This window comes from Lagenorhynchus albirostris, chromosome 7 (genome assembly GCF_949774975.1).
Source record: "Lagenorhynchus albirostris chromosome 7, mLagAlb1.1, whole genome shotgun sequence".
NCBI lineage: Eukaryota > Metazoa > Chordata > Mammalia > Artiodactyla > Delphinidae > Lagenorhynchus > Lagenorhynchus albirostris.
In genome coordinates, this window is record NC_083101.1 from 100,326,715 (window position 1) to 100,351,112 (window position 24,398).

The window sequence follows — 24,398 nt, forward strand, 5'->3', positions numbered from 1 at the left end:
AGCATGAAACTTGGTAAAAGCAGAGTAAAGGAAAAACGATGCTGACTTGTAAATGTCATGACAAGGTGGCAGGTAAGACCCGCAGGGTCCTCGGTGCAGCATCCTTCTCCCCGGCCAGGTCCCTCCCCATGCGGCCCAGACCCGCGCCCACTACGTGTCAGAGGGGAAATCCAGCGCGGTCACCTGAGCGGGCGCCGACAGCACGACTGCCAGCTTTCTCCCGCCAGGGGCTGGGGGACAGCACCTGCCGCCCGGGGTCACGGGTGCTGACGGCTGGCACCCAGATGTGGTCGCGCGACCCGGGCGGCGGGGAGGCAACGGCGCGGGAAGGGCCCCCGGGGCAGAGTGGCTCGTCCGCGGCCTCGCTGCCCCGTCGGGCCCCATCGGACCCCGCTCCAACCGTCCCCGCTTCGGCCGCCCACCCTCCCCTCGTCCGCGCCGGAAAGGCCGCCTCACCTGCTCGGCAGCGTCCGACTCGGCGGTCGGGGTTCCCGGGAGCGGGGACCCGCGAGCGGAGCGCATCACGGCCACCGCGGCGAGGCGGCGCCGGCAATGCAGTCGCGGCTTCCCGGCAGCAGCTTCCCAGCAGCTCCGCTCCTTTCCCGCAGCCGGACCGCCAAAACACCACCCCGTAGCCACCCGCGTCGCGTCACCGGGAGCGGCGGGAGCGCGCACGCCGCGGGGCGGGGCCTGCGCCGCCATGACTGGCATCCGAGCGCAGCGCTCTTCCGCGGAACCACGCGGGTGCAGCTGAGCTCAGGGACTGCCGAAAGTGAAAGTGGCATCACGGAAATAACCAGTACTGTGGCTTGGTTACCGCCGATCCTACAGCGCGCTTATGACACCAAAGGTCTTTTTTTTAAAATTAATTAATTTATTTATTTTTGGCTGTGTTGGGTCTTCGTTTCTGTGCGAGGGCTTTCTCTAGTTGCGGCGAGCGGGGGCCACTCTTCATCGCGGTGCGCGGGCCCCTCACTATCGCGGCCTCTTTTGTTGCGGAGCACAGGCTCCAGACGCGCAGGCTCAGTAGTTGTGGCTCACGGGCCTAGTTGCTCCGCGGCATGTGGGGGTATTCCCAGACCAGGGCTCGAACCCGTGTTCCCTGCATTGGCAGGCAGATTCTCAACCACTGCGCCACCAGGGAAGCCCCGCAGTTGTTTTATTTGTGTTCTATTAGTATTATGGAAAACAACACTTGAAAACTTAAGAAGAACTAGGCATTTTTGCTCGACTCGACATTTCGTTCTGCAACTTTGCCAGTAGCTATCCCTATTTTATAAGCGGGGAAACGAAGCTCAAACTCATTCAGTGACTCTCTTAAGGTCCACATAATTAGTAAAAGCCAGGATTTCATCCTTACCAAAAGTTGCATATTTCAGAGCCTACTCTGGGTTAGAGCACCTCCAACACAGGCAATGGTTATGAGAAGAAATAGTGAGGTGAACAGCACTAGTTCCAGAGAGTAACCCCAAGACCTGGACTTAGCTCAAGGCCCCACTCTAGACAAAAAAAAGTGCCTTGAAGTCACAGAGCTGGAAGAGACCTTGAGAAACACAGCTTTTTATCCTTTTTTCTTTTCTTTTTTTTCTAAACAGGTGAATACACTGCTTCCCAGAGATAGAAAGTGACCAGCCAGCCTAGCCAGTTTAAAATATTTTTAAAAATGAGAGTCCTGGAAACGTCTACTCCATGACTTGTGTCAAGTAAAACAAGCTTGGACACAACAAGTAGTTATAAATTTTAAGCAGAATCCTCGGTCCAGCGCCAGCTCGGGTTAAATCTCCTTGTGGTAGCATTTCATCCTTGGATTCAGATACTGTTCATGGAAGAAGGCTAGCAGTGACCAAGGAGTCTTGTGCTTTAGAAGTAAATACTGTCTTTTAACTATTGCTCCATACTAGAATCATAAAGCCATAGAAAGTTCGAACAAAGAGACCATAGTTACTATCTAGACCAAACCATCTCCTTTTACTGTTAAGGAACCTGGAACCCAGAGAGACTGAATGTCTTGCCCACATGCCCTAGAGGCAGAAGGGGAAGCAGAACCTCTGGTTCTGACTCCTACTTGAGTGCCCTTTTATGGCAATCTGTTGCTATTTTTAAAAAATGACCAGTTTGGATAGCTTACTCATTAGAAAGCTCTGTGACTTATACCTAAGGTTAGCTTTGAGAAGCTGAAGTAGTTGGCCACCGACATGCTGTGATTTTAGGGCCAGGACCCCTCAAAATTACGTGTGTTTCAAAGTCCTTCCCATCTGTGTTACTGGTTCATATTATGGTAGTCTCTCTCTCAAGGAGGCCTCTACCAAAATGCCACACTAGAATTTTCACACCATCAGTATTTCCTGATAATTCATATACAACAATTTTCTGATAAGAGCTAGGAAAAAAAAGTATAAAGTATGAAAACTTGGAATATGCTGCATTAGTTTCCTAGAACTGCCATAACCAATTACTCCAAACTGGGTGGCTTAAATCCACAGAAATTTATTCTTTCATAGTATGGGAGGCTCAAAGTCTGAAATCAAGGTGTTGGCAGGGCCATGCTCTCTCCGAAGAGTCTAGGAGATGATCCTTCCTTGCCTGTCAGTTTCTGGTTGTTGCCGGCAATCTTTGGCATTTCTTTGGCATTTCTTGCATCACTCCAATCTCTGCCTTGTTGTCACATGATGTTCTTCTGTGTGTCTCTGTGTCCAAATTCACCTCTTCTTAAAAGGACAGCAGCATATTGGATTTAGCCACACCCTCTCCCCTCCCAACCAATACAATATGATTTCTTCTTAACATGATTATATCTGTAAAGACCCTGTTTCCTAATAAGGTCACATTCACAGGTTCTGGGTGGACATGAATTTTGGGGGGGACACTATTCAACCCAGTACATGAGAGGACCAGCCCGGTTTTGGTCATCAGGGAAGGCTTCTCTGAGGAAGTGATGTTTGAGGTCACACCCGCAAGATGAATAGGAATTAACCAGAAGATGGATGAAGTCTGGGACTATATGAAGGAGTAGCACTTCAGGCAGTGGAAACAGCAAAGAGGCTCTGAAGTGGGTAGAAGCACAACTGTCAGAGTGAGCCATCAACTTATTCTCCCTTATTAACAGGAGAAATTAAAAAACTAAGCTAATAGGAGACAACACTTACTGCATACTTTATGCCAGACACAGTTCTAAGAGCATTAAAAAACATTTCAAATAGAATGGTAATGAAAATACGTCAAAATTCATGGAATGCAGCCAAAGCGGTACTTACTGAGAAATTTATAGCTTTAAAAGCTTATTTTTGTAAAGAAATAAAAGTTTGAAATCAAAGTTTCCACCTTAAGAAGTTAGGATAAGAAAAGAAAGTTAAAGCCAAAGCAAATAGAAGGAAGGAAGTAATTTTTAAAAATAAGTTGGACAAAATTAACAAAACCACAAGTTGGTTCTTTGAAAATATTAATAAAATTGATCAATTCGTAGTGAGATTGATCAGGAAAAAAGAAAGAAAACACAAATAATCAAAATCAAGACTAAAGGAAGAACATCCTTACAGATCCTACAAAAATTAAAAAAAATAATAAGAAAACGTAATGAACAACTGTATGCTGGTTTCAACAATTTAGATGAAATGGAAAAATTCTTGGAAAAATACAATTTCCCAAAATTGACAGAAGGAAAAATCATCTGAATGGCCCTATATCTTTTATGGTCCCCAGAAGAAAATTTCAGGCCCAGATGGTTTCACCAGTAAATTTTATCAGCTGTTTAAGAAAGAAATCATACCAATCTTATATAAACTCTTTCAAAGAAATAGAGAAGGAGGGAGTATTTCCTGACTCACGAGGTCAGAATAATCCTGATTCCAAGAGATAAAAAAGAAAGAAAATTACATACACATCAATATCCTTTATATGAACATAAACACAAAAATTCTAACAAAACATTGGCAATTAAAATCCAGCAATATCTATCTAAAGAGAGTAAGATAGCTTCACCAAATGAGATTTTTTTCAAGAAATGCAAGGTTGGTTCAACATTTTAAAATAATCCCTATTATTCACTACATAAACAGAATAAAGGAGACAATTCATATGATCTCAATCAGTGTAGAAAAAACATTTGACAAAGTTCAACACTCATTCATGATTTAAACCAAAAAGCTTTCATCAACTATAAAGGGAATGACCTTCCTTAGTTTGCTAGCATATTTACAAAAGAGCTACAGCTAACATGGTTGCAAGGTCAAAGTACGTTATTGCAAGTCTGTGTTTTGAGAGTATTAAATCATTAGAGAAATGCAGATCAAAACTACAATGAGGTATCACCTCACACCATTCAGAATGGCCATCATCAAAAAATCTACAAACAACAAATGCTGGAGAGGGTGTGGAGAAAAGGGAACCCTCTTGCACTGTTGGTGGGAAGGTAAATTGATACAGCCACTGTGGAGAACAGTATGGAGGTTCCTTAAAAAACTAAAAATAGAACTGCCATACGACCCAGCAATCCCACTACTGGGCATATACCCTAAGAAAACCATAATTCAAAAAGAGTCATGTACCACAATGTTCATTGCAGCTCTATTCACAATAGCCAGGACATGGAAGCAACCTAAATGTCCATCGACAGATGAATGGATAAAGAAGATGTGGCACATATATACAATGGAATATTACTTAGCCAGAAAATGAAACAAAACTGAGTTATTTGTAGTGAGGTGGATGGACCTAGAGTCTGTTATACAGAGTGAAGTAAGTCAGAAAGGGAAAAACAAATACTGTATGCTAACACATATATATGGAATCTAAAGAAAAAAAAAAGGTTATGAAGAACCTAGGTGCAGGACAGGAATAAAGACGCAGACGTAGAGAATGGACTTGAGGACACAGGGAGGGGGAAGGGTAAGCTGGGACGAAGTAAGGGAGTGGCATGTGCATATATACACTACCAAATGTAAAATAGATAGCTGGTGGGAAGCAGCCAGGTAGCACAGGGAGATCAGCTCGGGGCTTTGTGACCACCTAGAGGTGTGGGATAGGGAGGGTGGGAGGGAGACGCAAGAGGGAAGAGATATGGGGATATATGTATATGTATAGCTGATTCACTTTGTTATAAAGCAGAAACTACAGAAACTAAAAGCACTACAGAAACTAAAACTATAAAGCAATTATACTCCAATAAAGTTGTTAAAAAAAAGAAAGTATAGGGCTTCCCTGGAGGCGCAGTGGTGAGAGTCCGCCTGCCGATGCAGGGGACACGGGTTCGTGCCCCGGCCTGGGAAGATCCCACGTGCCGTGGAGCGGCTGGACCCGTGAGCCATGGCCGCTGAGCCTGCGTGTCTGGTGCCTGTGCTCTGCAACGGGAGAGGCCACAGCAGTGAGAGGCCCGCGTACCACAAAAAAAAAAAAAAAAAAAAGTATTAAGTCAGAGTTTCAAAAAGGGATGTGATGTCTGGACTGCAGAAGCCATCCTGTAACCATGAGGCAACAGTGATGCAGATAAGAAGCCAATACTAAATATGTTGAAATAGAAAGAGAGAGTTGCCTAGGTCCATCATGGCATCACTAAATCACTAAAATAATACTAGCCACTGATGTACATCTTACTCCTTGTTATGAGAGGAGAACAAGGTCTTTGTTTATTTAAATTACTTCTGGCTGGATATTCCATTACTTGCCATTAGGTCTCAGAGGCAACATGACTTGTTCAAGTTCCTAAAACTGGAAGGGATGCAGGATGATTGAATGTGAAGCTAACTAAACTGGAAGGTGGAAACCTGGATCCCAGTCCCTGCTATGCTATTAATTGACTGCATAAGCTTGGAAAAATTTAGTTTACCTCACTGGTTCTCACCATCCATATGTAACTTTAAAAAGGGAGTGGAGAGGTGGCTAGGTTGACCTCTGAGGTCTGAAATCCATGATTTCTAAGAGGCAAAAGAGACCAGAAACAAGGTCCTCCCTTCCTCCTTCCCCTCTCTCCCTCCTTCTCCACCTCTGCTTCCTCATTATGAAATCTAAGATAAGATAGAAGAGCTCTTTCCTTTTTAAATTGAACTCCAGATTCTTTTAAAACTGTGCATGCAGGAATCTTAATGAATGGATTAGGGCCAGTGAAAACCATCAGTATTTAGAACCCAAACAGCATTTCCTTTAGTTATCTTTCTGGAAAAACCTCCAACATGGCCATAGCTTGGCATTCTGTTGGCTTTGCTCTCCAAATGTTTTAACCCATCATTCCAGGGAGACTAAATTGGCAAACGGGCCCTCCTGGCAGTCTGTAAGTGTTGGGAGGAGGTGACTGTGGGGCACTGGATGTCATGGAAACAAAGGAATCAGGTGACCCTTGGAAACAATGAGTCCTATTGCCCTCCTCCGTTCCTGTTTGCCTTCCAGTGCATGCGTGCACAGACTGGTTTTTGAGCGACTTGGCTAATAATCCTATATATTTATACAGCATTTGTCTTCAAGAAGACCATAGCACTTTACAGACATGACCTCATTTATGAGCCCAGCATTCCTAAGGCAGGGAATGGGCCAGGAGAATTCTTATTTTATGGAGTTTTGTTACAGAGTGAAAGCACTTGAGATTCAGAAAGAGAAAGGGACTTGGTCAAAGCAGCATCAAAATTCACAGGGTTTCCTTCAAACTTTTCCCATCACAGCATGTGACCAACTGTACCATAAAGGGGTCTAGTGGGATGTGGATCATTACACATACTTAAACATACACACACACAAAATAGGGAGTGGACATGGTTGCTTTTGCTGCCTACAACCATCCTTCTCTTTTCGGTAACAGTACCTTGAATTTCTGAAGCAGTATGCCTGTCTCGCACTCAGTCCATTTGGGTCAGGACATATGACCCTGGCCTGGTTATGCAGAGTCATTTCATTCCCTGACCCTGTGATTGGCACACGAGTCCTGCTGTTCTGATCAGATATAAGCTACATTCTTCAATATCAGCTTCATCTGCAAAAAGATGATATTTTGATTTTTGTACAGTTTTTGTTTCATTTCTCAAATCGTTCAGACTTGGGCAGGAAGCAGCAGGTTATTTATTGGCTCCCTTGAATCTCAACATTTCTGTGTTCCTTCCTCACCCCAGCTAACATATCCTTCTCCTTCCCAGCATCCTTTGTTAATTCCTCATCCCCTCTAGGTTACAGTTGAAATTCCTAGCAAATCAACTCTGGGAATCAGTGGGGTGATTAGATTTTTATTGACAGGTTGGTCTAATACCCATCTCCTTAGCATGACACCACAAGGCTGTCAGCTTTTTAAGTCTCATGTCATGTATTCCCTGTGTTCTAACATGCTTAACTACTTGCTTGCTCCTAAATTGTTCCCTATTTTCATGCCTCTGGGTCTTTATACACATTTCCTATGGCTGGAATACTTTCTTCTTCCTTGACTGCCTGGAAAAAAACCCTCCTACTCATCCTTCAATTGGCCCCTTGAAATTGTGTGTTGTCATGTGACCTCCCCAGGCAAGAAAGTCTTTATCCTTTATCGCTCAGCACTGTTGTTTGGTGTAACTGTTGTTGGTCTTTGCTGCCATGTTATTCCTCTGTGCATTCCTAGCCTGGAGCAAACATGAATTCAATTCAAAAACACATGCTGTGTGCCCACATGTGTCTCTCCCGTTCCCTGCAGAACTGAGAAGGTTCTAGCTATCTTGCCTTCGGTAGAAAGAGATAGATTTCACCCCCCTCCTACTGCAGTGGACTTTTGCAGTAGCTCCAAATTCATCCCTGTTTGAAATCCATGCTGTATTTTTTAGGGGAGGTGCTCAGTAATGTCTACTGGAACCGAATTGAAGATTTCATCTTGTCAAGTCAGGCTAAGCTTCATCTGCCAGAAACGTTGGAATTCCTATTTTGTTATCCAACTCACTCATTGTCCTTCTTAGCTTTTTTTTTTCCCTTCATTTCCGACACCTCCCTAACGAATGTCTTTTTAAATATTATTTTAATTAATTTATTTACTTATTTATTTGGCCGTGCTGCACAACTTTTGGGCTCTTAGTTTCCCCAACCAGGGATCAAACCCAGGCCCCCTACAGTGGAAGTGCGGAGTCCTAACCACTGGACTGCCAGGGAAGTCCCTGTCCTTCTTAGCACTGAATAATACTTATTTACCTAGACACATCCCGCCTCCCATATCCTCTCCCATTAAACTGTGATCTCTTTGAAGACAGGGACTGTCTTAGTACAGAGCGAGCACTTAGGAGGTGCTCAAAACATGTTTGCTCAGTAATTAGTGAATGAATGAATGATATTACTTTCCTCCTTGATCAAAGGGAGACGTGGATGAAGATAGAGCTTGGCCAAAGAGGTCTCTTCTCTGCTTACCACCTTTCAAATTCACTGAAGAGAGGGGACAGAAAAGGGAGAAAAAGCAGTGGGTGATCCAGAGATAAGCTTTATCTTTCCTTACAATATTCTGATCCTACTTGCCTTGTGTGTCTAGCAGGAAATTCTGGAGGGTTTCTGGACTTGGATGGTGACTCTTCCACTTGTATGATGCAGGTTGAGCCCTATTTTTACATTTTCTCATCATTTTAGTTGGAATTGGGGATGAGCAGTCAGATGTGTAATTTCAGCCCGGCATCCTTCTCTGGGATGCCTCCTCTGACCCCCATTTACACTGGCAAGCTGTCCCCCTTGGACTCCTCACCCTCTACACACATCCCCTGCTTTACTTTTTCTCTGTAGCTCATATCTATCTGACGTACTACAGATTTTCTGATTTTGTTAGTTTACTCTTTGTCTCCCTATATCAGTCAGGAGGTAGAAAGAATATAAGCTATTTAAAGGAAAAATTTAACATAAAGAGCTGTTATCTAGTAGAAGGTGGTTAATGACTAAAAGGTGTAAAAGAAGAGGTTTCATGAAGGGATGCAGAAGAAACAGGTGCAGAAAAGCAGCCACTACCTCTGGGCTGGGGCAGGGAGTGGACAGGAAGGAACTGAGGACCCAGGGGGACATCCCCCAGCCCCCTTTCTGTCCCCATCCCAAGGCTGTGGTTCAGAACTTTTCCAGTAGGGTGTGGCTACCTAGGACTGCTACATAATATGCAGACTCAGGGCAAAACGAAAATACAAGGCTCTTTGTTCCAAAGTTATTAAGAATTTCAACACAGTGGCAGCAGAACATGAAATCAATCAAACGCAGGGCTTTCCTGAGTGCCAGGGCCCACGGCTGACTGCGGAATTGTGCAGCTCTGTGGCTACTTGCAGGAATGCATAGCCTGCTGGTGGCAAAGAAATTTGCCGGAAGGTGTGGGCTGGCCTGGATCTGTGGAAGCCGGCTGCTGTGGCCTGAGGGTGTGGACTGGCCTGGGCCCCCGCTGCTGTGCAGAAATGGGCTGGTGGAGTGGGGAGAGCGTGGCTTAAGGAGAGAGCCAGGTCTTGATAGTTCACCGATGTTCACTGTTATAGAACCCATAGCTTCATACCCTTGTCACAAAGATATATTTTCAAGTTAGAACAATACCACATTCTATTTACTCGTGTGTTATCTGGATTTATAATCTTGAACATCTCTAAACAATACATGTACTCTTACCCCCAGTCCTACAAATGTCTGTGGTGATTCCAGAGGGGAGAAAAGAGAAGGACCAGCCCCCTGGAAAGGGCGACACGAGATAAGACTGAAGATGCAAAGAGACAAATTAGTGTGAGGCGGAGGAAAGACTTTTTTTTTTAACTTTATTTAATTTAGTTTTTTATACAGCAGGTTCTTATTAATTATCTATTTTATACATATCAGTGTATATATGTCAATCCCAATCTCCCAATTCATCCCACCACCACCCCCCTCCGCCACTTTCCCCCCTTGGTGTCCATACGTTTGTCCTCTACATCTGTGTCTCTATTTCTGCCCTACAAACCGATTCATCTGTACCATTTTTCTAGGTTCCACATATATGCGTTAATATACGATATTTGTTCTTCTCTTTCTGACTTACTTCATTCTGTATGACAGTCTCTAGATCCATCCACATCTCTACAAATGACCCAATTTCGTTCCTTTTTATGGCTGAGTAATGTTCCATTGTATATATGTACCACGTCTTCTTTATCCATTCGTCTGTTGATGAGCATTTAGGTTGCTTCCATGACCTGACTGTTGTAAATAGTGCTGCAATGAACAATGGGGTGCATGTGTCTTTTTGAATTATGGTTTTCTTTGCGTATATGCCCAGGAGTGGGATTGCTGGGTCATATGGTAATTCTATTTTTAGTTTTTTAAGGAACCTTCATACTGTTCTCCATAGTGGCTGTATCAATTTAGATTCCCATCAACCGTGCAAGAGGGTTGCCTTTTCTCCACACCCTCTCCAGCATTTGTTGTTTGTAGATTTTCTGATGATGCCCATTCTAACTGGTGTGAGGTAATACCTCATTGTAGTTTTGATTTGCATTTCTCTAATAATTAGTGACGTTGAGCAGCTTTTCATGTGCCTATTGACCATCTGTATGTCTTCTTTGGAGAAATGTCTGTTTAGATCTTCTGCCCATTTTTGGATTGGGTTGTTTGGTTTTTTTTAATATTGAGCTGCATGAGCTGTTTATATATTTTGGAGATTAATCCTTTGTCCAATGATTCATCAGCAAATATTTTTTCCCATTCTGAGGGCTATCTTTTCGTCTTGTTTATGGTTTCCTTTGCTGTGCAAAAGCTTTGAAGTTTCATTAGGTCCCAATTGTTTATTTTTGTTTTTATTTCCATTACTCTACGAGGTGGATCAAAAAAGATCTTGCTGTGATTTATGTCAAAGAGTGTTCTTCCTATGTTTTCCTCTAAGAGTTTTATAGTGTCCGGTCTTACATTTATGTCTCTAATCCATTTTGAGTTTATTTTTGTGTACGGTGTTAGGGAGTGTTCTCATTTCATTCTTTTACATGCAGCTGTCCAGTTTTCCCAGCACCACTTATTGAAGAGACTGTCTTTTCTCCATTGTATATCCTTGCCGAGACTTTTTTTTTTTATTGTGGAAAAGTAGACATAAATGTGAAATTTACCATCTTAACCATTTTGAAGTGTGTAGTTCAAAAGTGCTAAATGTCTTCACATTGTTGTGCCATCCATCTCCAGAACTTTTTCTTTTTGCAAAACTGAAGCTTGGTACCCATCTCCCATTTCCCCTCCCCTCAGCCTCCTTCAACCAGCCTTCTACTTTCTGTTCCTGTGAATGTGACCACTCTAAGTACCACCTATAAGTGGAATCATACAGTATTTTATCTTTTGTGACTGGCTTTTTTTCACTTAGCATAGTGTCTTCAAGGTTCATCCATATTGTAGCCTGTGTCACAATTTCCTTCCTTTTTAAGGCTGAACAATATTCCCTTGTTTGTACATACCACATTTTGTTTATGCATTCATCTGCTGATGGATACTTGGGTTGCTTCCACGTTTTAGCTTCCGGGAATAAGGCTGCAATGGGCCTAAGCGTACAGATATCTCTTTGAGGCTCTGCTTTCAATTCTTTGGGGTATATGCTCAGAAGTTGGATTGTTGCATCATACAGTAGCTCTATTTTTAACGTTTTGAGGAACCACCACACTGGTTTTTTATAAGGGCGGCACCATTTCGCATTCCCGTCAACGATGCACAAAGGTTCCATTTTCTCCAAATCTTCAACAACACTTGTCATTTTCTGGGTTTTTGGTTTTGTTTTGATAGTAGCCATCTTGATGGGTGTGCGGTGGTATGTCGCTGTGGTTTTGAAAACTCCTCTTGTTTTGAAATAGGAGGGAAGGAGGGCAGGATGAGTGAAGAGGCAGAGCTAAGGTGGAGTAAATCAGAGGGACGCTGAGGTAGCCCATAGCTGATCTCCATTTGGTCCACCATCCTGGTGGCGAGAGAGAGAGGAAGGTGTGGACCAGGTAAAGGCTGGTGGGGACTGGCCAGGGTTAAAATAGGAGCCAGTGGTGGGGATGAGACAGGTGAGTCAGCTGGCGATGATTATAAAGATAAAGTGAGCAGTTGTGGGGTTCCATCTGAGGTCAGGAGGCTTGAATACATAACGGGCCCAATCCCAGTCCTGTGACTGTCTCCAGCAGCCCAGAAGAAGGGAAGGTGCAAACAGACTTGGTGGGGCTGCCTGGGCCGGTGGCTGAAAATCCCCTTCTTGTTTGTGATGGGCGGGCGTGGGCTGGCAGAGAGGTGGAGCTGGAGACGCAGCCATGCTTGCCTTGGGTGTTTGGTGTGGAAATGGCTATTGGAGTTGGAAGAATAAAGAAACTGTGAGATGAGGGTGTTAGAAGTGCCAGTGAGAACCACGCTTCCTTGTCTTGTGATCAGGGATCTAGGGAAAAAAAAACAAAACCTGGGTAGAGGGCCTTCCACAGAAAGCCAGGTTTCCTTATGTAAGACATTGGGAAGAGTTTGTTTAAGGAGACGTTCAGGGACTTCCCTGGTGGCGCAGTGGTTAAGAATCCGCCTGCCAGTGCAGGGGATGCGGGTTCGAGCCCTGGTCCAGGAAGTTCCCACATGCCCAACGAAGCCCGTGCACCACCACTACTGAGCCTGCGCTCTAGAGCCCGCTAGCCACAGTTGCTGAGCCCACATGCCACAACTCCTGAAGCCCACGCGCTTAGAGCCCGTGCTGCGAAGCGAGAGAAGCCACCGCAGTGAGAAGCCCACGCACCTCAACGGAGAGTAGCCCCCGCTCGCTGCAACTAGAGAAAGCCCGTGCGCAACAACCAAGACCCAACGTAGACAAAAATAAATAAATAAATAAATTTATAAAAAAAAAATAAAGAAGTTCAGCAACACAGGAAAATATAGTGGAAAGCAGGCTCCCCAGAGCAAGGATGATCAAAGTGTGATGCTGCCAGGACCAACAACATCAGCTGCATCTGGAATCTTGGGAGAAATGCAAATTCTCTGTCCCACCCAGGCCCACTGCATCAGAAACTCTGGGGCTGAGGCCCAGTAATCTGTTTTAATAAGCCCTCCATGTGATTTCGATACATGCTCAAGTTTGCATCCTATATCCCAAGATATAGTATAATATCCTAGTAGAGGGTCAGACAGGGTAAAGTGAAGAAGAGAAGGAGTAGAACAGAAGTGCATTCAAACTGAGAGCTTGAGAGGAGGAAACAGAAGGCAGGGACATCAGGTGGGCAGCAACCACAGCCCGTAGAGCCACAAGGCCCAGGAGGCTGGGAGATTGGTTGGAGGTGGCACAGCGGGGAGGCCAGAGAAGGCTGTTTTATTGGCTGGATTTGGAAGAATGAGTAGAATTAGTCAGACCCAAGATTCCAATGGCAGTGAAAATCCACAGGTGAGAAGGCTCAACCAGGATTCCCAAGTCCTGGACCACTTACGGGTTATGAGACCTTGGACAAGTCATTCACTTGCTTAAGTTCCTCTTTTCTCAAAGGCAAAATGGAGATCATATTCCCACTTAATTTGGGTCGTTGTGAGGATTAAATGAAATAATCCAGAGGAAGGGCTAAGCATGGGCCTGGCATGTAATAAGTTGATAAAAGTCATGCTTTATAAAGGAACTCCTTGTTTGGTAGGAGAAGGTAAATCGAGAGAGAAATGAGATCTCTATAAATGCCTTTCCTAACCACACCCTACCCTACACATACATGTTGGACAATTGATGTTCATTGATAATTAGTCTCACCTTCACTTTTGTCACGTGCTCAGTAGTTGTTCAGTCATCATCATTTTCTTCATATCGGTACCATCATAAAAGTGACTTTGGATAGGAAACTAGTGGTCGGGGCTGTGCCTTCTTAGGACTTAGATTGCTCGGCCTAGAGTGCAGCACAGCTCCCACGGCTGCAGCCTTTAGGAGGCGCTTTAGAAATTAACAAGCCCTGACTTTCCTCGTTCACACAGGGAAACCAGGGGATGTGGCTTGCCCGACACAGATGGTGGCATAAAGATGATGAGTAATGCGGCATCTGCTTCCCCAGTTAACCTCTCAGAGGCCGGGGAGACAGGTAGAGACAGGTGTCGCCAACCCTCAGGGCCCAGCCTAGTGCAGTGAAAATTTCCCAGATACACAGAGGGTGTCAGGTCAGGCTCAAATGTGGCCCCCCGGGAACCAACCTCACTGTAAAGGACGTGTGTGTACAGCTGGATTCCTGCTCCCCTGCTGGGGAAGAGCCTGGCCTCCTGACCTGCCAGGCTGTTGCTTGTTATGTTTCTAAACAGTATATTCCAACCCTGCTTCCTCAACCAGGAGCCTGCTGCAATTCTTCCTCTGCTTCGGGACTTAGGTCTAGAGGTTTATGTTTCTTCCTGGCCTATCCTTTAATATAATGATTATAATTGAAGACATAATTTAAGAAGGTTAAGGAGAATATTTACCACACCCTACCATTGCTTCATTTTTGGGTACATCTCCTTCCGTGTGTATAGATCATTTTGCATTTTTGCAGTCGTGGCACACCTCGGTCCATAAGAGCAGTGAGTGTACATCTACTGTGGCTCCCATTAATTACTTGGTGCTTGGTACACGTAGCCTGTGGTCAATAAAGTATCATTGAATGAACACCATTCTATAATATGCTGCTTCCATTTAGCATAAGAAGGATATTTCCCTATTTTCCATAGTATGAATCATTGTAATTTTTAATGGTTGCCTAATAGCATGGAATAGTAATGTATTCAAGGTTTCCTTCCATTAGAATTTTGACTCTTTGCTTTGTCGTTGTTGTTTTTACTGTTACAATTGTGTTGTAAAAAATTTCATGCATATTTTATTTAACTTCTTTGGAATTAGTTTCAAATAAAAAATTCCCAGGAAGAGTATGATTGCATTACGGAGGTTTGGATAACTTCATGATTCAATGAGTAATTTCTTAAGGGGACCATGCTTCCTGGTAGAGACAATCCATTGGTGCCCTCTCAACAGTGCGTACTCATGTATCTATTTCCAGAGTGTGTCCTAGTCAATGATGAGAGGCACGGAAGCCATCCCCAAGAGCCCCTTAATTCAGAGCTCTGCTGAGGAGTCTGAAGACATTCATCGGAGGCTCACTTGGTGGGACAGAGTAGATCTTTCGGTTTCTGAGTAATAAAATAGATTATTAATAGACATGGTGCTTTTCCAACAGGTCCTGAAACAAAAGTCTCTAAAGGCAACACAGCTCCGGGTGGCCCTTGCTTTGACGCGGAGTGAGACTTTGAGATCTCAAAACCCAAAAAAGGCCTGTATGAGCTTTTCTTTCTCCTCTAACAAGTCCCCATAAATTTAGTGGCTTAAAACACTGCAAATTATCTTACAGCTCTGCAGAAGTCTGACATGGTCCTTGCTGGGCTAAAATCCACAGGGCTGCCTCCTTGTCTGGAGACTCTACGGGAAAATCCTTTTCCTCGCCTTTGCCACCTTCTACAGGCTGCCCACATTCCTTGGTTCGGGCATGGCCTCCTTTCTCCATCTCTAAAGCCAGCAACATCACATCTCTCTCAGGTCCTTCTCCCCTTGTCATCTCTCTCTCTCTCTGACCGTAGGCTGGAAAGGTTCTCTGCTTTTTATTTTTCTTTTAAGAGTTGATAGTGATTTTATTCTGCTACAAGCCACTCTCTGTAAATTTGACTCTTATCCCCATTGTGACACTTATGTCACTGGCAAAATTATTTCCAGGTTATCCATCTGCTTTTAAAGAGCTAATGTGATTAGACTGGGCCTGCCTGGATAATGCAGGAGAATCTCCCCAATCCCAAGGTCCTTAACCTTAATCACATCTGTGAAGTCTCTTTGGCCATGCAAGGATGAAAGGTAACGTATTCACAGGTTTTGGGGATTAAGAGGTGGACATTTGGGGAGGGAGGGATGATTCTGCTGACCGCGAGATCTAAAATGGACATATATTTTTAAATTAAAAATATATGCATTCACAGAACATATTCGTTATTCTGAATATGAATTCAGAATACATACACATTACATATGCTCATATACATTATTCATTCACTTGTATAACGAATGATTAAATTGGGTGAATCAAGTACAAAAGTATGAGCTCGGAGAACTCTTCATCACCCAGTGGTACTCAGAGAAAATCCTCTGGGATGCCTCTCCCTCACCTCCGACACCAAGGTTAAGCCCGCATCTCTGGACCACTGAAACCGCCAGTCTCCCTTCCTGTCCAGATCCAGGCTCTGCACAACTGCCTGTCCTGTTGCGGGGCGGGGGGCTGGGGCTGAGGGGTGGGATACCAGTCAAAGTGAAGGGGCAGGGGAGCATGAGGGAGACCCTGAAGGTGGCCCAGTGCCTTGAGAGCCTGCTGAGGATGTCCCTGTTTTCAAAGCTCTGTTTATGGGGATTCCTTTCGCAAAAACAGCATTTTCTTCCTTGGTGGTCGTCATCCTTTTGCCTTCCCAAGCTGCTGCATTCTCCCCACCTGGATCTTGTGTTTAGGAAGAGTTCCCCTGGAGAGGCTCTCTGATGAATGACCCTGCCAACAGGTGGGGTGTGTGTGTGTGTAGCTGAAAGACTGGATTAGCTGAGATTTTTTTTTTTCTCCGTTTGTAACTAACATGAATGGAAATACAAGGGAGGGTGTAGAAGAGCATTCCAATTTATTTCCAGAAAGCCTGGAAGGTGAAGGTGTGAGCTGAGAGAGGGCTCTGAGTTCAGGGATATGCATCTGATGGCAAGCGGGCAGCAAATGAATTTCTTTGGGGATGCTACGGTGGTCCTGGACCCACCTGTTAGAGCGAACTCGGAATCTGAGCTGTACAGGGATCCTAATGCTAGGTTGGTCCCAGAGCCTTTTCGGAGCCCTAGAGTGAGGCTTCCGACTCACCACTAGATGGCGCCCGTGCTGTGGCTCACCGCCGCCGCGCGGGAAGAGGGGCCGGAACCGGGTGGGTCTGAGGCTCCTCTGAGGAGCTGGGTGATCACTGGGCTGCAAAGGGTCGCTCACGGAGATCCACCTGGTAAGACACAGCCACTCCTGTCCCTGCATCGCTGAATTTCACTTTAGTATCCCCCAGGACTAACCTAGGCAGTTTTTGCTCTATTCTGTGGATCCCATCATAGATTGAAAAATGGTCTTTTTGTTCCTGGGGCTCCAGAGAGAAAAATGAAAATTGAAAACCTGTTTGTTTAGTAATCATATTTTATTTGTTTATGGACAACACTGAGCCAGAGTGACTTGGGTTTAAGTTTTGGCTCTCATTTTCTGGACAGTCCTTTCTGGGCCTGTTTTCTTACATGTAAAAGGAAAATAGCCATCCCTGCCTGATGGGGGTGTCTACGAGTCACATGCGACGAGGATGCAGTGTGTCTAGCACAGCGCCCAATGCTTAGTAGGCACTTTGCAGGGGGCCAACCCCACTCACCTTAAGACCCCCTCAGCTATCTCAGTGCCTGGGGTGTAGACAGTAGGCGTTGTGAGCAAGTGAAAAAACTAGCTCACGATTAGGGTTTACTCACCTTGATTTTACTCCACGAACCTCCTATCACTGAAATATGAAGTTTTGTCCAGGGTTCAGAAGATTATATCGCAAAACTCCCGCCTGCAGATTCTAGCAATCTGATTAAAGGAGACAAGGTTAACCAAAACACATTTAAGAGAGGACACAGAAGCTAATAAATGAAAAATGATTCCAAATGTATGATACAGACTGGCTATAATTAAATTTGTAGTTCCTCCAACAGGGCTCCGTTTCTCAAATTCTGGCGTTCATGCCAGTTTACATCTGCATTGTTGTTTGTCAGATCCCGGATATTTTGCTGGGAAAGAAGAGGCCTCATTCTGCAGCAGAGACATTATGTCTAGAAGGCAGACCTGCCTGGGAATCCAGGAGGTGTCATGAGAGCGGCAGGTTCCTGGGGATGGGATGGAGGTGCCTGGAGACAGAAAAAAGGAGTAAGAAAAGGGAAGTGGCAGGGTATCAGAGGCAACATTTAGCCACTGTACTATTTGATGATTTCCTTCCGAGTATGAATCAAGTCATAAAGTTTAAATCTGGAAGCTACCTTAAAAATGTTCTGGCTAGATCTCCAAAATAGGAGGCCTTATAAAATCTCTCTGACTAGGAGCATTCAAATCACCGCTTAAACACTTTTAGGGACAGGGAACTCACTGCCTTGGAAGAAAACAACTTTTTTTAAAAAATTTAATTATTTTTTATACAGCAGGTTCTTGTTAGTTATCTATTTTATACATATTAGTGTATATATGTCAATCCCAATCTCCCAATTATCCCACCTCCACACACACCCCGCCCCGCTTTCCCTCCTTGGTGTCCATACGTTTGTTCTCTACATCTGTGTCTCTATTTCTGCCTTGCAAACCCGTTCATCTGTACCATTTTTCTAGGTTCCACATATATGTATTAATATACGATATTTGTTTTTCTCTTTCTTACTTCACTCTGTATGACAGTCTCTAGGTCCATCCACATCTCTACAAATGACCCAGTTTTGTTCCTTTTTATGGCTGAGTAATATTCCACTGTATATATGTACCACATCTTCTTTATCCGTTCGTCTGTCGATGGGCGTTTAGGTGGCTTCTGTGACCTGGCTATTGTAAATAGTGCTGCAGCAAACATTGGGGTGCACGTGTCTTTTATAAAGCCACTTCTTCATTAGACAGTTCTACTTGTAATTATTAGCTCAAAACTTTCCTCCAGCTTTTACACGTTGGTGCTGATTCTGCTCTGGAGCCGCGTAGATTACGTCTCCTCCCTCTTCCAGAGGTCGGTTCTTCAAACTGCCAAGAGCCGCTGTCAATCACATGGTCCTTAACTTTTTCTCCCCCAACTTGCCCACATCCTTCAGACGTTTGCAAATGACCCCTAGACCACAAACTATATGGTGCTGAAGGAGTGAGCCGTCACGGGGAAACCATCTTGTGCCTTGGCTTCCCCCGCTACGCCGTGACACAGCACTAGATGGCGCCATGGCCAAGGCCCCACTCTGGTGCTCTGGGTATTCAGGACGAACATGAAGATTGCCCACTTCCTCTAAGAGTTATCAGTGCCAACCTCATCATGCCTCATATCCTTGTTTTCCTCAGCGACCACCAGAATCCAAAATCCCAGCGTCTGCAGTTATTCAACATCGCCTTGACCCTCATCCCCATCCTGCTCTGTATGTACCCAACGTGGACATTGTATGTTTGCCCAGCCGGTACTCTGCCCTCCTGCTCTTGATGACAGCATCACAGTTTTCCTCCGAAGAACCATTCCATTACTTGCCAACGTGAGGTTCTGTCCACCAGGGGTGGGCAGTGCACCCAGGACCATGGCCACTTAGAGAGACCACCACACTAACCACAGTGGATGGGTCAGGTTGGGATTTCACTGGGGTGGAAGGGAAGAAGCAGGCACTGAGGACCATATCCACCTCTAGCTGTTGGGCAGCCATCTGATGTTGGGTGGGGAGAGGCTGCCTGAGAGTACAGCCAAGAGAGAGGAGAGAGGAGCAGAGAGATGGAAAGGGAGCCCCACACTCACCTAAGACAGCAAACCTAGTCAATAAATGCTGAGTGTGTTTTGACTGCTCCACCGACTGGCTGTTCCCCCATCTCTCTTTCTTCTCTTCTCCCTCTTCTCCTTCTTCTTCTTCCTCTTCTTCTTCTTTTTCTCCTTCTTCTCCTTCTCCTTCTTCCTCTTCTTCTCCTTCTCCCTCTTCTCCTTCTTCTTCTTCTTCCTCTTCTTCTTCTTTTTCTCCTTCTTCTCCTTCTCCTTCTTCTTCTTCTTCTTCTTCTTCTTTTTTTTTTTTTTTGCGGTACGTGGGCCTCTCACTGTTGTGGCCTCTCCCGTTGCGGAGCACAGGCTCCAGACGCGCAGGCTCAGCGGCCACGGCTCACGGGCGCAGCCGCTCTGCAGCATGTGGGATCTTCCCAGACCAGGGCATGAACTCGTGTCCCCTGCATCGGCAGCCGGACTCTCAACCACCGTGCCACCAGGGAAGCCCAGTAATAAAGTATTTTTAATTAAAGTGTGTACCTTTTTTTTAGACAATATTGTTGCACACTTAGACTACAGTAGTGTATAAATACTGTACACTATACAGTTTACATACTGTATCAACACAACTTTTATACACCCTGGAAACCAGAAAATTCATGTGACTTGCAATATTCACTTTATTGAAGTGGTCTGGAACGGAATCCGTAATATCGCTGAGGTAAGCCTGTATATGAGCAAATAAATTCTCTTTACTTCTGCTTAATCAGGTTTGAGTTGGATCTCTGACATTTGCAGCTGAAAAGTCGTAATATAATCCCTAACCTGACTCACCCTCCCACCTCTCCTTTCTGGGGGGACATTTCATTGCGCCCTTTAGGAACACATGTTGAGTGGTCAGCACATTCCCCTGTATTCTCACCTCTTCCCTGAATGCACCTCCCAGCTCCTTTCATTGGGTGAAATCTGGTGCTCCCTCGGGTCCCTGGTCCCCCCAAACACCCACAGTGCTCTCAGAAGACAGTGAGGGGCTTCCTTCGTGGCAAAGTGGTTAAGAATCTGCCTGCCAATGCAGGGGACACGGGTTTGAGCCCTGGTCCGGGAAGATCCCACATGCTGCGGAGCAACTAAGCCCGTGTGCTGCAACTACTGAGGCCCACGTGCCTAGAGCCCATGCTGCTCAAGAAGAGAAGCCACCGCAATGAGAAACCCACTCACCGCAACTAAGAGTAGCCCCCGCTCGCCACAACTAGAGAAGGCCTGCGCGCAGCAATGAAGACACACATGGCCAAAAATAAAAATAAATTAAAAAAGAAAAAAAGAAGACAGTTGATTTCCCCCCCTCCCCTTCAGGTAGCTCAGGGCATGAAGTGACTAGGAGCCCTCCTTGCTCTCTGTTGCCGTTTTAAAACCGCTTCTCTTCCTTCTACTTCAAACTCTTCAGTTCTTTGAAGCTCGGTCTCCACCTGTCCTAACTGCTGTACCTGACAACCTGCTGGTCACTGCCGCGCACTCACTGGGACTTCAGCTACAGGCTCGTGGACTTTCTCTTTGGTCCCCTCCTGGCCATCATTCTCTCAGCAACCTTAGCATCCACGTGAATGATTCTTCCAACTCATGGGTCTCCAGCACCGCAGCCACCTGAGACCTCCTAATCACCGGGAATCAGAACACATCCCAAACCTCAGATTCATATCCCACCTTCTATCATCTTTTATCCTTACTGCTCGCTTCCTCTCGTACCTCCAGTCAAAAATTCTTTGACCTTCTCACTGCCAGTTCATGTGATCTGCATATTCTGGGTCTTACGGACCATCATGATAGTCACTCCCCTCAAAATCCCCTAAATCCCTTTATCGGTCTTGTTTTCTATTATCCTTATCATGCTGTATTTTTATATTGATGATTCATTTACACTGGGAACTGTGTTTCCCAGAATCCCTTTCTCTGAATAGTCCAGGGTTCGAGTTGGCCAAAAGCAAAGTCGTGTAAGATTTGGGAGGCAGAGGGGAACAGCGGTCAGAACACCCTGAAGGTGGTTGTCTAGAGTCAGACACAGAAGTGCCGGAGGTTCTCTCTGGGTCTCTCTTCCCAACTGCTGGCCCTGCTGTCCAACAGTGACCCCAAGCCCACCCTGGACACTTTGGTGTGAACTCACAGAGGCAGTAGCCATGGGGAACCACCAACCGTGCATGGACTTCTGTCCTAGCGCCCTTTGTGATCCTGTTGCAGCAGCTGGATGTGACTAGCTTACAGCATTCCTGCAAATCCCTATTTGTTCACCAGTGCCAGAGCTGGTTAGTGGCTTTTCTCTGATCTTTCAGCTCCAAATTTGGACTTTTCTTTCCCAGCTCCTCCTATGATTGTGTAAGGTCTAATTACTATAATAAGCTCCTATCCCACAATGTTTACTTAGCTCAGTCCTAATGGCCCACTTTCTTCGAGCTTGCCCCAAAGAGGCTGAATGTTGCTAGAGAAAACACACAGTCCTACTGACTGGTTTCACTTGAATTCATGACCACATGGTAGTCCTCTGGTTTTTGTGTGTCCAGGATCCTTTCCCTCTTCTTTGGGTAATAACGTCACAGATTTGCTGGATGAAGTATCCCTCACGGAATACGGTCTTCGTGACACTTTCAATTCAATCATCGTTCTTTGCCTCCATCTGGCCAATCAGATGCTCTCTCCTTGGAATTTCAACGTGGGGGGATGGAACTTATTCATTCCAACAGCTGCATTCTAGAACTGCCGTCCATGTATTCCTGCTCTAGAGATCCCCAGGGCTAAGCTAGTCCCTGGTACTCTGGTCCTTCAGCTTTTCCTACATGTGAACTCTCTCCATTCTTCCAATAGATTTGTTACTTAACGTAGCCAGAGCTGATGGCTGAGGCTCGCACAGACCTCAGATGAGCACTCTACTCGGCCCAGCAATCCTGCTACGTTCCCCCAGACAACGTGAATTCTCACTTTCCAAGGCAGTTATTCCATATCTTTCCTCTTCCCAAATCTGCGTTCTGCTCCACCCAACTTTGGTCTCATACTTTGTTAGGGAAGTGGAAGCATTTGACATCTTCCCATCACCAAGTCTACAAACCTACCGGGAGTTGAACTCATATCTTCTGTTTTCTTTCCAGTCACAATGCTGCCCTCATAAGCATTTTAAATCTCTCTGCTCCAATCAAAGGTCAAGTCCTCCACCTGTGCTCTGGACCCATCTCCATGGCCATCTCAAAGATTATATGCCTGAGTTTATCAACCTTCCCTCTCTCCTGACCATCACTTTCCCTTCCTCTATTGGATCCTTCCCATCAGCACATAATTGTGTCCTAATACCTCCCATCTTTTAAAATACAGTTGACCCTTGAACAACATGGGGGTTAGGGGTGTGGACCATCTTTGCATTAAAAAATCTGAGTATAACTTAAGATCCGTGCTTGGTATCCTCTGTTCCTCCATATCTGTGGTTCCACATGCACGTTGGATTCAACCAACTGTGGATTGTTGAAAATATTTACTATTGAAAAGTGACCTGTATAATTGGACCCGCACAGTTCAAACCCATGTTGTTCAAGGGTCAACTGCATATCCTTCCTTGACTCTATGTATATATCATTCCATTCTCTGCTCCCTGTTCATGGCAAAACTTGTGGGTTTCCATTTTCAGCACTCCAGTGAAAGCTGCTCTTGTGTTCTGGTAACAGATGACATCCATCTTGCCGAATTTTGTGGTTACTTCTCTGTTCTCATCTTCCTTTTCCTCCCAGCGGCCTCCACAAAGTCAACCTTTCCCCTCTGTTTCTGTGACACCCCAAACTCTTGATTTTCCTCTACCTCACTAATTACTCTTGAGATTATATCCAGCTCTTCACCCTCCCCCCTTTCTTTCAATGTTTATCATACTATAATTATCTTGCTTATTTTTTTTATATACTAGCTTATTTTCAGTCTTTTTTAACATTCACAACAATGTAAATTTCTTTGAGACAGGAATTTAGTTTTTGTTGTCTGTACTGTTCAATGGGCACATAGTATGTACTCAATAAATGTCTTTTGAAAGATAATCATGACATGTTTCCCAGACCTTTTATCATCCAGGTCACCTTTCTCCCAGTGCCCTCAAGTTGGTCACTATTCCTCTAAAAATATGGCCGCGTTTGGAGGCCCATATGAGCATAATTACTTTGGACCCTGACAAAGATTCACTCCTTGATCTAATTCTAGTCTGGCTCCTCTGAACCCTCTTCTCAACCAGGCCCTGACCTGTGGGCTTCCGTGTTCATCTCTGCTTAGTCTAGTTTTAGCAAGGATTCTGCCGTGTCAGTTTAGTGACAGTCCCCCATCCTTGGTTTCTGAGCAAATTCCTTATCTCCCCACACTCAATATCTTACCACCCTGGTCTGCCTTTAGCAAAAATTTTGTGGAGTTGGTTTAGCCAGAATCCCCCTTACCCCTGATGTTCCTTCTTAGTAATTTTCCATCCTCTGACCCTGCTCCTTGGCTATAAATCTCCACTTGTTGTGTTCAGAGTTGAGCCCAATCTCTCTCCCCCTCACTACAAAACCCCACTGTATTAGTCCCCATTACATAAAGTCTGCCTTATCACCTTTAACACGTATCATGAAAAAAAAAAATAACAACCCTACAGTTCTATTAATACAGCCAAAAATCACTGCAGGTCTTGGGCAGCCATATCCAAGGCTGTCCCATTGAAGGACATGTAAATAGTGCCCCCTGGAATTGTGCAACATGGTGGTTCCCTGTATTATTACATTGTTGACCAGCACTAAGTGGGGGGAGTTAACTGCATTTTCAATTTTTTTTTCATAGACATGCTATTAGGTCATTTTTCCTCCTTTCTGGGTATAGTTTTTTCTGTCCTTTTTTTTTTTTTAATTTCTTGGATAGAAAGGACATCTTCATACTTCTTCCTAGTAGGAGGAGTTTTAGTCCATCCTTGAGATCCATTGAGTTTGGAATCTTGCTTTTGTCATTCAGCATATTAATTATATGTTACC

General features: G+C 44.9%; 1 protein-coding gene and 1 long non-coding RNA gene across 9 annotated transcripts in view; one reads left to right on the top strand and one right to left on the bottom strand.

Moving 5' to 3' along the window:
• The window catches only part of ENTPD4 (ectonucleoside triphosphate diphosphohydrolase 4), a 56,157-nt gene extending 55,514 nt beyond the window's left edge, over positions 1-643 (bottom strand). For all 8 annotated transcript variants that reach the window (XM_060155679.1, XM_060155676.1, XM_060155678.1 and 5 more), the window contains exon 1: positions 457-643. The gene's annotated coding sequence lies outside the window, so the exon portion shown is untranslated. The remainder of the gene's footprint in view (positions 1-456) is intronic.
• The window catches only part of LOC132523868 (uncharacterized), a 30,704-nt gene continuing 6,640 nt past the window's right edge, over positions 335-24,398 (top strand). The window contains exons 1-2 of the long non-coding RNA XR_009541677.1: positions 335-850; positions 15,072-15,168. This is a non-coding gene — a long non-coding RNA (uncharacterized LOC132523868). The remainder of the gene's footprint in view (positions 851-15,071; positions 15,169-24,398) is intronic.